The 8,622-nt window shown below is 39.4% G+C and overlaps 1 non-coding gene across 1 annotated transcript; it reads right to left on the reverse strand.

Annotated features, from left to right (window-relative positions):
- Positions 1-2,189: 2,189 nt before the first annotated feature.
- LOC112731642 (small nucleolar RNA R71) lies at positions 2,190-2,297 on the reverse strand. The gene has a single exon (XR_003167413.1). It is a non-coding gene; the product is annotated as a small nucleolar RNA R71 (small nucleolar RNA).
- Positions 2,298-8,622: the final 6,325 nt, after the last annotated feature.

An 8,622-nucleotide genomic window follows, 5' to 3' on the forward strand; every position in this document is an offset into this window, starting at 1 on the left:
TGAGGCTTGCAATTTATTGGCAAGAGCAATTTAGCTGTTGCTCATCTACCCGCTGTTGATCCATGATCACCTGCTGAAGCTTGGCTGGCCATTGGCCATGTCTAGTGTTTTGGACTGGAGCTTTCTTTGAAAGCTTGGCTGGCTAGTGAGCCATGTCTAATTCCTGGACTGAAGCTTTAGACTAACATGGCTAGATTCCTGGAATTCATATTAAAAATTTTGGAATCCTTATTTTCCTTATTTTTCCTTTTAATTTTCGAAAAATATAAAATAAAAATCCAAAAAAATTAGAAAATCATAAAAATAAAAAATATTTTGTGTTTCTTATTTGAGTCTTGAGTCATATCATAAGTTTGGTGTCACTTGCATAAGCATCTTGCATTTTTTTCGAAAATATCATGCATCCATAGTGTTCTTCATGATCTTCAAGTTGTTCTTGGTAAGTCTTCTTGTTTGATCTTGATGATTTTTTTGTTTTGTGTCTTTTCATGTTTATCATATGCATTCTTGAATTCTTAGTGCGTAAGCATTAAAGAATTCTAAGTTTGGTGTCTTGCATGTTTTCTTTGCATTAAAAATTTTTCAAAAATATGTTCTTGATGTTCATCATGACATTCAAAGTGTTCTTGGTGTTCATCTTGACATTCATAGCATTCTTGCATGCATTCATTGTTTTGATCTAAAAATTTCATACATTGCATAATTTTCATGTTTTTCATAAAAATTCAAAAATCAAAAAAATATCTTTCCCTTTTTCTCTCATCAAATTCGAAAATTTGGATTGACTTTTTCAAAAATTTTTAAAATCAAATTGTTTCTCATGAGTCAAATCAAATTTTCAATTTGAAAATCTTATCTTTTTCAAAATCTTTTTCAAAAATCAAATCTTTTTCAAAATTCTTAGTTATTTTCGAAAATTCCAAAAATATTTTTCAAAAATCTTTTTCTTATTTTTATATAAAATTTTCAAAAATAACTAATCAATTAATGTTTTGATTCAAAAATTTGAAGTTTGTTACTTGCTTGTTAAGAAAGATTCAAACTTTAAGTTCTAGAATCATATCTTGTGATTTCTTATGAATCAAGTCATTAATTGAGATTTTAAAAATCAAATCTTTTTCAAAACTAATCTTATCATATCTTTTCAAAAATATCTTCTTATCTTATCTTTTTCAAAAATATCTTTTCAAAATATATTTTCTAACTTCCTAACTTCTTATCTTTTCAAAATTTGTTTCAACTAACTAACTAACTTTTTGTTTGTTTCTTAACTTTTTTAAAACCACCTAACTAACTCTCTCTCTCTCATTTTCAAAAATATCTCTCCCCTTTTTCAAAATTTCTTTTTAATTTATTAATTATTTTAATTTTTAAAACTTAATTTTCGAAAATTACTAACAATTTTTCAAAAACCATTTTTCAAAAATTACTAACTCTTTTTCAAAATAATTTTCGAAAATTTTCCCTCCCCCATCTTATTCTATTCATATCCTAACATCTCATCTCACATCTCAATCCTCATCACAGTTGTGTTTCTTCCATTATATTACATTCTTTATCTCCCCCTTTTCTTCCACTCACAAAGGGATCCCTATACTGTGGTATAAAGGATCTCTATTATTATTATCATTTTTCTGGCCATTCTTCCTTGTCATATGAGCAGGAGCAAAGATAAGAACATTCTTGTGGAAGCAGATCCAGAACCTGAAAGGACTCTGAAGAGAAAATTAAGAGAAGCTAAAATACAACAATCCAGAGATAACCTTTCAGAAATTTTCAAACAGGCAGAGGAGATGGCAGCCGAAAATAATAATAATGCAAGGAGGATGCTTGGTGACTTTACTGCACCTAATTCCAATTTACATGGAAGAAGCATCTCCATTCCTGCCATTGGAGCAAACAACTTTGAGCTGAAACCTCAATTAGTTTCTCTGATGCAGCAGAACTGCAAGTTTCATGGACTTCCATCTGAAGATCCTTTTCAGTTCTTAACTGAATTCTTGCAGATATGTGATACTGTTAAGACTAATGGAGTAAATCCTGAAGTCTACAGGCTCATGCTTTTCCCTTTTGCTGTAAGAGACAGAGCTAGATTATGGTTGGATTCTCAACCTAAAGACAGCCTGAACTCTTGGGATAAGCTGGTCACGGCTTTCTTAGCCAAGTACTTTCCTCCTCAAAAGCTGAGCAAGCTTAGAGCTGATGTTCAAACCTTCAGACAGAAAGAAGGTGAATCTCTCTATGAAGCTTGGGAAAGATACAAACAGTTGACCAAAAAGTGTCCTTCTGACATGCTTTCAGAATGGACCATCCTAGATATATTCTATGATGGTCTGTCTGAGTTATCTAAGATGTCATTGGACACTTCTGCAGGTGGATCCATTCACCTAAAGAAAACACCTGCAGAAGCTCAAGAACTCATTGACATGGTTGCTAATAACCAGTTCATGTACACTTCTGAAAGGAATCCTGTGAGTAATGGGACGCCTATGAAGAAGGGAGTTCTTGAAGTTGATACTCTGAATGCCATATTGGCTCAGAATAAAATATTGACTCAGCAAGTCAATATGATCTCTCAGAGTCTGCATGGAATGCAAGCTGCATCCAACAGTACTCAAGAGGCATCTTCTGAAGAAGAAGCCTATGATCCTGAGAACCCTGCAATAGCAGAGGTAAATTACTTAGGTGAACCTTATGGAAACACCTATAACTCAACATGGAGAAATCATCCAAATTTCTCATGGAAGGATCAAAAGCCTCAACAAGGCTTTAATAATGGTGGAAGAAACAGGTTTAGCAATAGCAAACCTTTTCCATCATCAACTCAGCAACAGACAGAGAACTCTGAACAAAATGCTTCTAATTTAGCAAATCTAGTCTCTGATCTATCTAAGGCCACTGTAAGTTTTATGAATGAAACAAGGTCTTCCATTAGAAATCTGGAAGCACAAGTGGGCCAGCTGAGTAAAAGGATCACTGAAATCCCTCCTAGTACTCTCCCAAGCAATACAGAAGAGAACCCAAAAGGAGAGTGCGAGGCCATTGACATAAGCGCCATGGCCGAACCTGTGAGGAGAGGAGAGGACGTGAATCCCAAGGAGGAAGACCTCCTGGGACGTCCAGTGATCAATAAGGAGCTTCCCTCTGGGGAACCAAAGGACTCTGAGGCTCATCTAGAGACCATAGAGATTCCATTGAACCTCCTTATGCCCTTCATGAGCTCTGATGAGTATTCCTCTTCTGAAGAGAATGAGGATGTTACTGAAGAGCAAACTGCCAAGTTTCTTGGTGCAATCATGAAGCTGAATGCCAAATTATTTGGCATTGATACTTGGGAAGTTGAACCTCCCTTGTTCATCAATGAACTAAGTGATCTGGATCAACTGACATTGCCTCAGAAGAGACAGGATCCTGGAAAGTTCATAATCCCTTGTACCATAGGCACCATGATCTTTAAGGCTCTGTGTGACCTTGGTTCAGGGATAAACCTCATGCCCCTCTCTGTAATAGAGAAACTGGGAATCTATGGGGTGCAAGCTGCTAAAATCTCACTAGAGATGGCAGACAGCTCAAGAAAACAGGCTTATGGACAAGTAGAAGATGTATTAGTAAAGGTTGAGGGCCTTTACATCCCTGCTGATTTCATAGTCCTGGATACTGGAAAGGAAGAGGATGAATCCATCATCCTAGGAAGACCTTTCCTGGCCACAGCAAGAGCTGTGATTGATGTTGACAGAGGTGAAATATTCCTTCAATGGAATGAGAACTCCCTTGTGTTTAAAACTCAAGGACCTCCCTCTGCAACCATGGAGAGGAAGCAGAAAAAGCTTCTCTCAAGGCAGAGTCAACCAGAGCCCCCACAGTCAAACTCTAAGTTTGGTGTTGGGAGGCCACAACCAAACTCTAAGTTTGGTGTTGAACTCCCATATCCAAACTCTAAATTTGGTGTTGGAGAGTCTCAACAAAGCTCTGCACATCTGTGAGGCTTCATGAGAGCCCACTGTCAAGCTATTGACATTAAAGAAGCGCTTGTTGGGAGGCAACCCAATGTTTATCTAAATCTTATTTTTATTGTTTTTCATGTTTTCTTAGGTTCATGATCATGTGGAGTCACAAAATAAATATAAAAATTGAAAACGGAATCAAAAACAGCAGAAGAAAAATCACACCCTGGAGGAGCATCTGTCTGGCGTTCAAACGCCAGAACAGAGCATAGTTCTGGCGCTGAACGCCCAAAATGGGCAGCTTCTGGGCGCTGAACGCCAGAACAGGCATGGTTCTGGCGTTCAACGCCAGAAATGGCACACAGATGGGCGTTGAACGCCCAAAATGGCCACCAACCTGGCGCTGAACGCCCAGAGTTGGGTACAAAGGCATTTTTACATGCCTAATGGTGCAGGGATGTAAATGCCTTGACACCTCAGGATCTGTGGACCCCACAGGATCATCTCAGGATCTGTGGACCCCACAGGATCCCCACCTACCTCCACTCACTTCTTCTCACCACTTTCTTTCACACAACCCCATAAACACTCTTCCCTAAAAACCCCTCACCAATCACCTCAATCTCTCTTCCCCACTAAACCTTCACCACTCACATCCACCCACTCTTCCCAATAAACCTACCTCATAAACTCCACCTACCTTCAAAATTCAAAACCAATTTCCCACCCAAACCCACCCATATGGCCGAACCTTAACCCCCTCCCTTCCCTATATAAAGCCCTCCATTCTTCATCAAATTCACACAACACACCCCTCCACACTCTCCTTGGCCGAAACCACATATCCCTCTCCCTCTCCATATTTCTTCTTCTTCTTCTTCTATTCTTTTGTTTATTGCTCGAGGGCGAGCAATATTCTAAGTTTGGTGTGGTAAAAGCATAGCTTTTTTGTTTTTCCATTACCATTGATGGCACCTAAGACCGGAGAATCCTCTAGAAGAGGGAAAGGGAAGATAAAAGCTTCCACATCCGAGTCATGGGAGATGGAAAGGTTCATCTCCAAAGCCCATCAAGACCACTTCTATGATGTTGTGGCCAAGAAGAAGGTGATCCCTGAGGTCCCTTTTAAACTCAAAAGAAATGAGTATCCGGAGATCCGACATGAAATTCAAAGAAGAGGTTGGGAAGTTCTAACAAATCCCATCCAACAAGTCGGCATCCTAATGGTTCAAGAGTTCTATGCCAAGTAGGACGGAGGATGAGCTTCTATTTTCTGCTGGAGGCATTTCAAGGATGTAAAAGTCAACCGGAAAAACCAAATCTTGAGTTGCCACGAGTACATCTTCCGCTATCCCCATCACTGTGATCACACTTTTATCAGCTAAGGCAAACTTCGCCGCCGACTTCTTCAATGGAGCTAAATTCAACCGCACCTAAATAGAAAGCGGCATGATGCTAACACAGGCTCCCAAGTCACACATACAATCATGAAAGGTGTATCCGCCAATACAACAAGACACTAAGCACGGTCCAGGGTCACCACATTTTCTTGGAATAGGTTCCATCAAGGAAGAAGTTAAACTACCCAAGGATAATGTCTCCAATTCTCCTATCCTATCCTTCTGTGTACACAAGTCTTTCAAAAATTTTGCATACTTTGGAATTTGTTGAATTGCATCAAGGAGTGGTATGGTTACCTCAACCTTTCTGAACACTTGAAGCATGTTCAAATCAAACTCCGGTGTTTTCTTTGCCTTCTTCACCATAGAAGGAAATGGAATAGGAACGGACTCATCCACTATGGCTTTCCTCTTGGGTTCCTTGAGGTTTACTCCTTCTTCCTCATGCCTTTTGTCTACCACCTCTTCTTCATATGGAGCTTCAACAACTACCTCTTCCTCATGAATTTCTCCCATGACCCTTGGAGGTATCTCTTCTAATGTAGTTCCGACCGTAGAGTGATGGCATTGAGACCGCCTCTTGGATTTGGTTGGGGTTGGGATGGAAGGTTAGAAGAACTCGAGGGTTGGTTCGTGTTGTTATCGGGGTTTAGTGGTTGGGTTGACATGTTCATCTTTGAAAGCAAGTTGGTGAGGTTAGCCAATTGGGTACTCAAGGCATCAAATTGAGCCTTGTTGCTCTCATCTCGTTTTTCCATAGCGGCTCTATGCTCTTCAACTTGGTTGTTGGAAGATGGAAGAGTTTGGTTTTGGTTTTGTTGTCTATGGTGTGGTGCTTGGTACTTGGTGTAGTTGTTTTGGTTTTGGTTGGAGTGGCTTTGGTTGGCTTGGTAGTTGGTGTTTGATGAGCGGATAATTTATACGCTTTTTGACATTGTTTTTAGTATGTTTTTAGTAGGATCTAGTTACTTTTAGGGATGTTTTCATTAGTTTTTATGTTAAATTCACATTTCTGGACTTTACTATGAGTTTGTGTGTTTTTCTGTGATTTCAGGTATTTTCTGGCTGAAATTGAGGGACTTGAGCAAAAATCAGATTCAGAGGTTGAAAAAGGACTGCTGATGCTGTTGGATTCTGACCTCCCTGCACTCAAATAGATTTTCTGGAGCTACAGAACTCGAAATGGCGCGCTTCCAATTGCGTTGGAAAGTAGACATCTAGGGCCTTCCAGCAATATATAATAGTCCATACTTTGGCCAAGAATTGACGACGTAAACTGGCGTTCAACGTCAGCCTTCTGCCCAAATCTGGCGTCCAGCGCCAGAAAAGGATCCAAAACCAGAGTTGAACGCCCAAACTGGCACAGAAACTGGCGTTCAACTTCACAAATGGCCTCTGCCCGTGCAACACTTAAGCTCAGCCCAAGAACACACCAAGTGGGCCCCGGAAGTGGATTTATGCATCAATTACTTACTCATGTAAACCCTAGTGACTAGTTATTATAAATAGGACCTCTTACTATTGTATTAGACGTCTCTTTTTGACCATTTTTGAATCCTGGATTGTATTTTGATCCTGTGATCTCGTTTAGGGGGCTGGCCATCTCGGCCATGCCTAGACCTTCACTTATGTATTTTTAACGGTAGAGTTTCTACACTCCATAGATTAAGGTGTGGAGCTCTGCTGTTCATCAAAGATTAATGCAAAGTACTACTATTTTCTATTCAATTCTTCTTATTTCGCTTCTAAGATATCCATTCGCACCCAAGACGTGATGAAGGTGATGATTATGTGTGACGCTCATCACCATCTCCCCTATGAACGCGTGCCTGACAAACACTTCCGTTCTACATGAATTAAGCTAGAATGAGTATCTCTTAGATCTCCTAACCAGAATCTTCGTGGCGTAAGCTAGAATGATGGCGGCATTCAAGAGAATCCGGAAGGTCTAAACCTTGTCTGTGGTATTCTGAGTAGGATTCAATGATTGAATGACTGTGACGAGCTTCAAACTCGCGAGTGCTGGGCGTTAGTGACAGACGCAAAAGGAGGGTGAATCCTATTCCAGCATGATCGAGAACCGACAGATGAATAGCCGTGCCGTGACAGGGTGCGTGAGCATATGATTCACTGAGAGGAAGGGATGTAGCCACTGACAACGGTGATGCCCTTGCATACAGCCAGCCATGGAAAGGAGTAAGAATGATTGGATGAAGATAGCAGGAAAGCAGAGGTTCAGAGGAACGAAAAGCATCTCCATTCGCTTATCTGAAATTCCTACCAATGATTTACATAAGTACTCTATCCCTATCTTATTAATTATTATTCGAAAATACCATTATCCATTTATATCTGCCTAACTGAGATTTACAAGGTGACCATAGCTTACTTCATACCAACAATCTCCGTGGGATTCGACCCTTACTCACGTAAGGTATTACTTGGACGACCCAGTGCACTTGCTGGTTAGTTGTATCGAAGTTGTGACAATTATGTATTGAGATCAGCACATCAAGTTGCTCACGTTGCAGGGATTGTTTGAGCCTGGACATCACATTTCGTGCACCAAGTTTTTGGCGCCGTTGCCGGGGATTGTTTGAGTTTGGACACTGACGGTTCATCTTGTTGCTCAGATTGGTAATTTTCTTTTTATTTTATTTTCAAAAATTTTTCAAAAATATTTCTAAAATTTTCTCATCTGTTTTCGAAAAAAAAAATTGTTTTCAAAATAAATTATTCTATGGTTCAAAATTTTTAAGAATGAATTCTAGTGTTTCAGGAAATATGTTGAATCATATCTGGCTGTAAAGCCATACCCAAACTACTTTGGGATTGGTATTCAACTAATCACTCCAGCCCATGTAATTATATGTTGCAGCCTGGCTGGCTGTAAAGCCATGTCTAAATTTATTTGGACTGAGGCTTGCAATTTATTGCAGAGCAATTTAGCTGTTCTCATCTACCCGTGTTGATCCTGATCACCTGCTGAAGCTTGGCTGGCCATTGGCCATGTCTATTTTTGGACTGGAGCTTTTTGAAGCTTGCTGGCTAGTGAGCATGTTAATTCCTGGACTGAGCTTTAGACTACATGGCTAGATTCTGGAATTCATATTAAAATTTTGGAATCCTTATTTTCCTTATTTTTCCTTTTAATTTCGAAAAATTAATAAAAATCCAAAAAATTAGAAAATCATAAAATCAAATATTTTGTGTTTTATTTGGTCTTAGTCATATCATAAGTTTGGTGTCACTTGCTAAGCATCTTGCATTTTGTTTCA

Source organism: Arachis hypogaea, chromosome 12 (genome assembly GCF_003086295.3).
Source record: "Arachis hypogaea cultivar Tifrunner chromosome 12, arahy.Tifrunner.gnm2.J5K5, whole genome shotgun sequence".
NCBI classification, from domain to species: domain Eukaryota; kingdom Viridiplantae; phylum Streptophyta; class Magnoliopsida; order Fabales; family Fabaceae; genus Arachis; species Arachis hypogaea.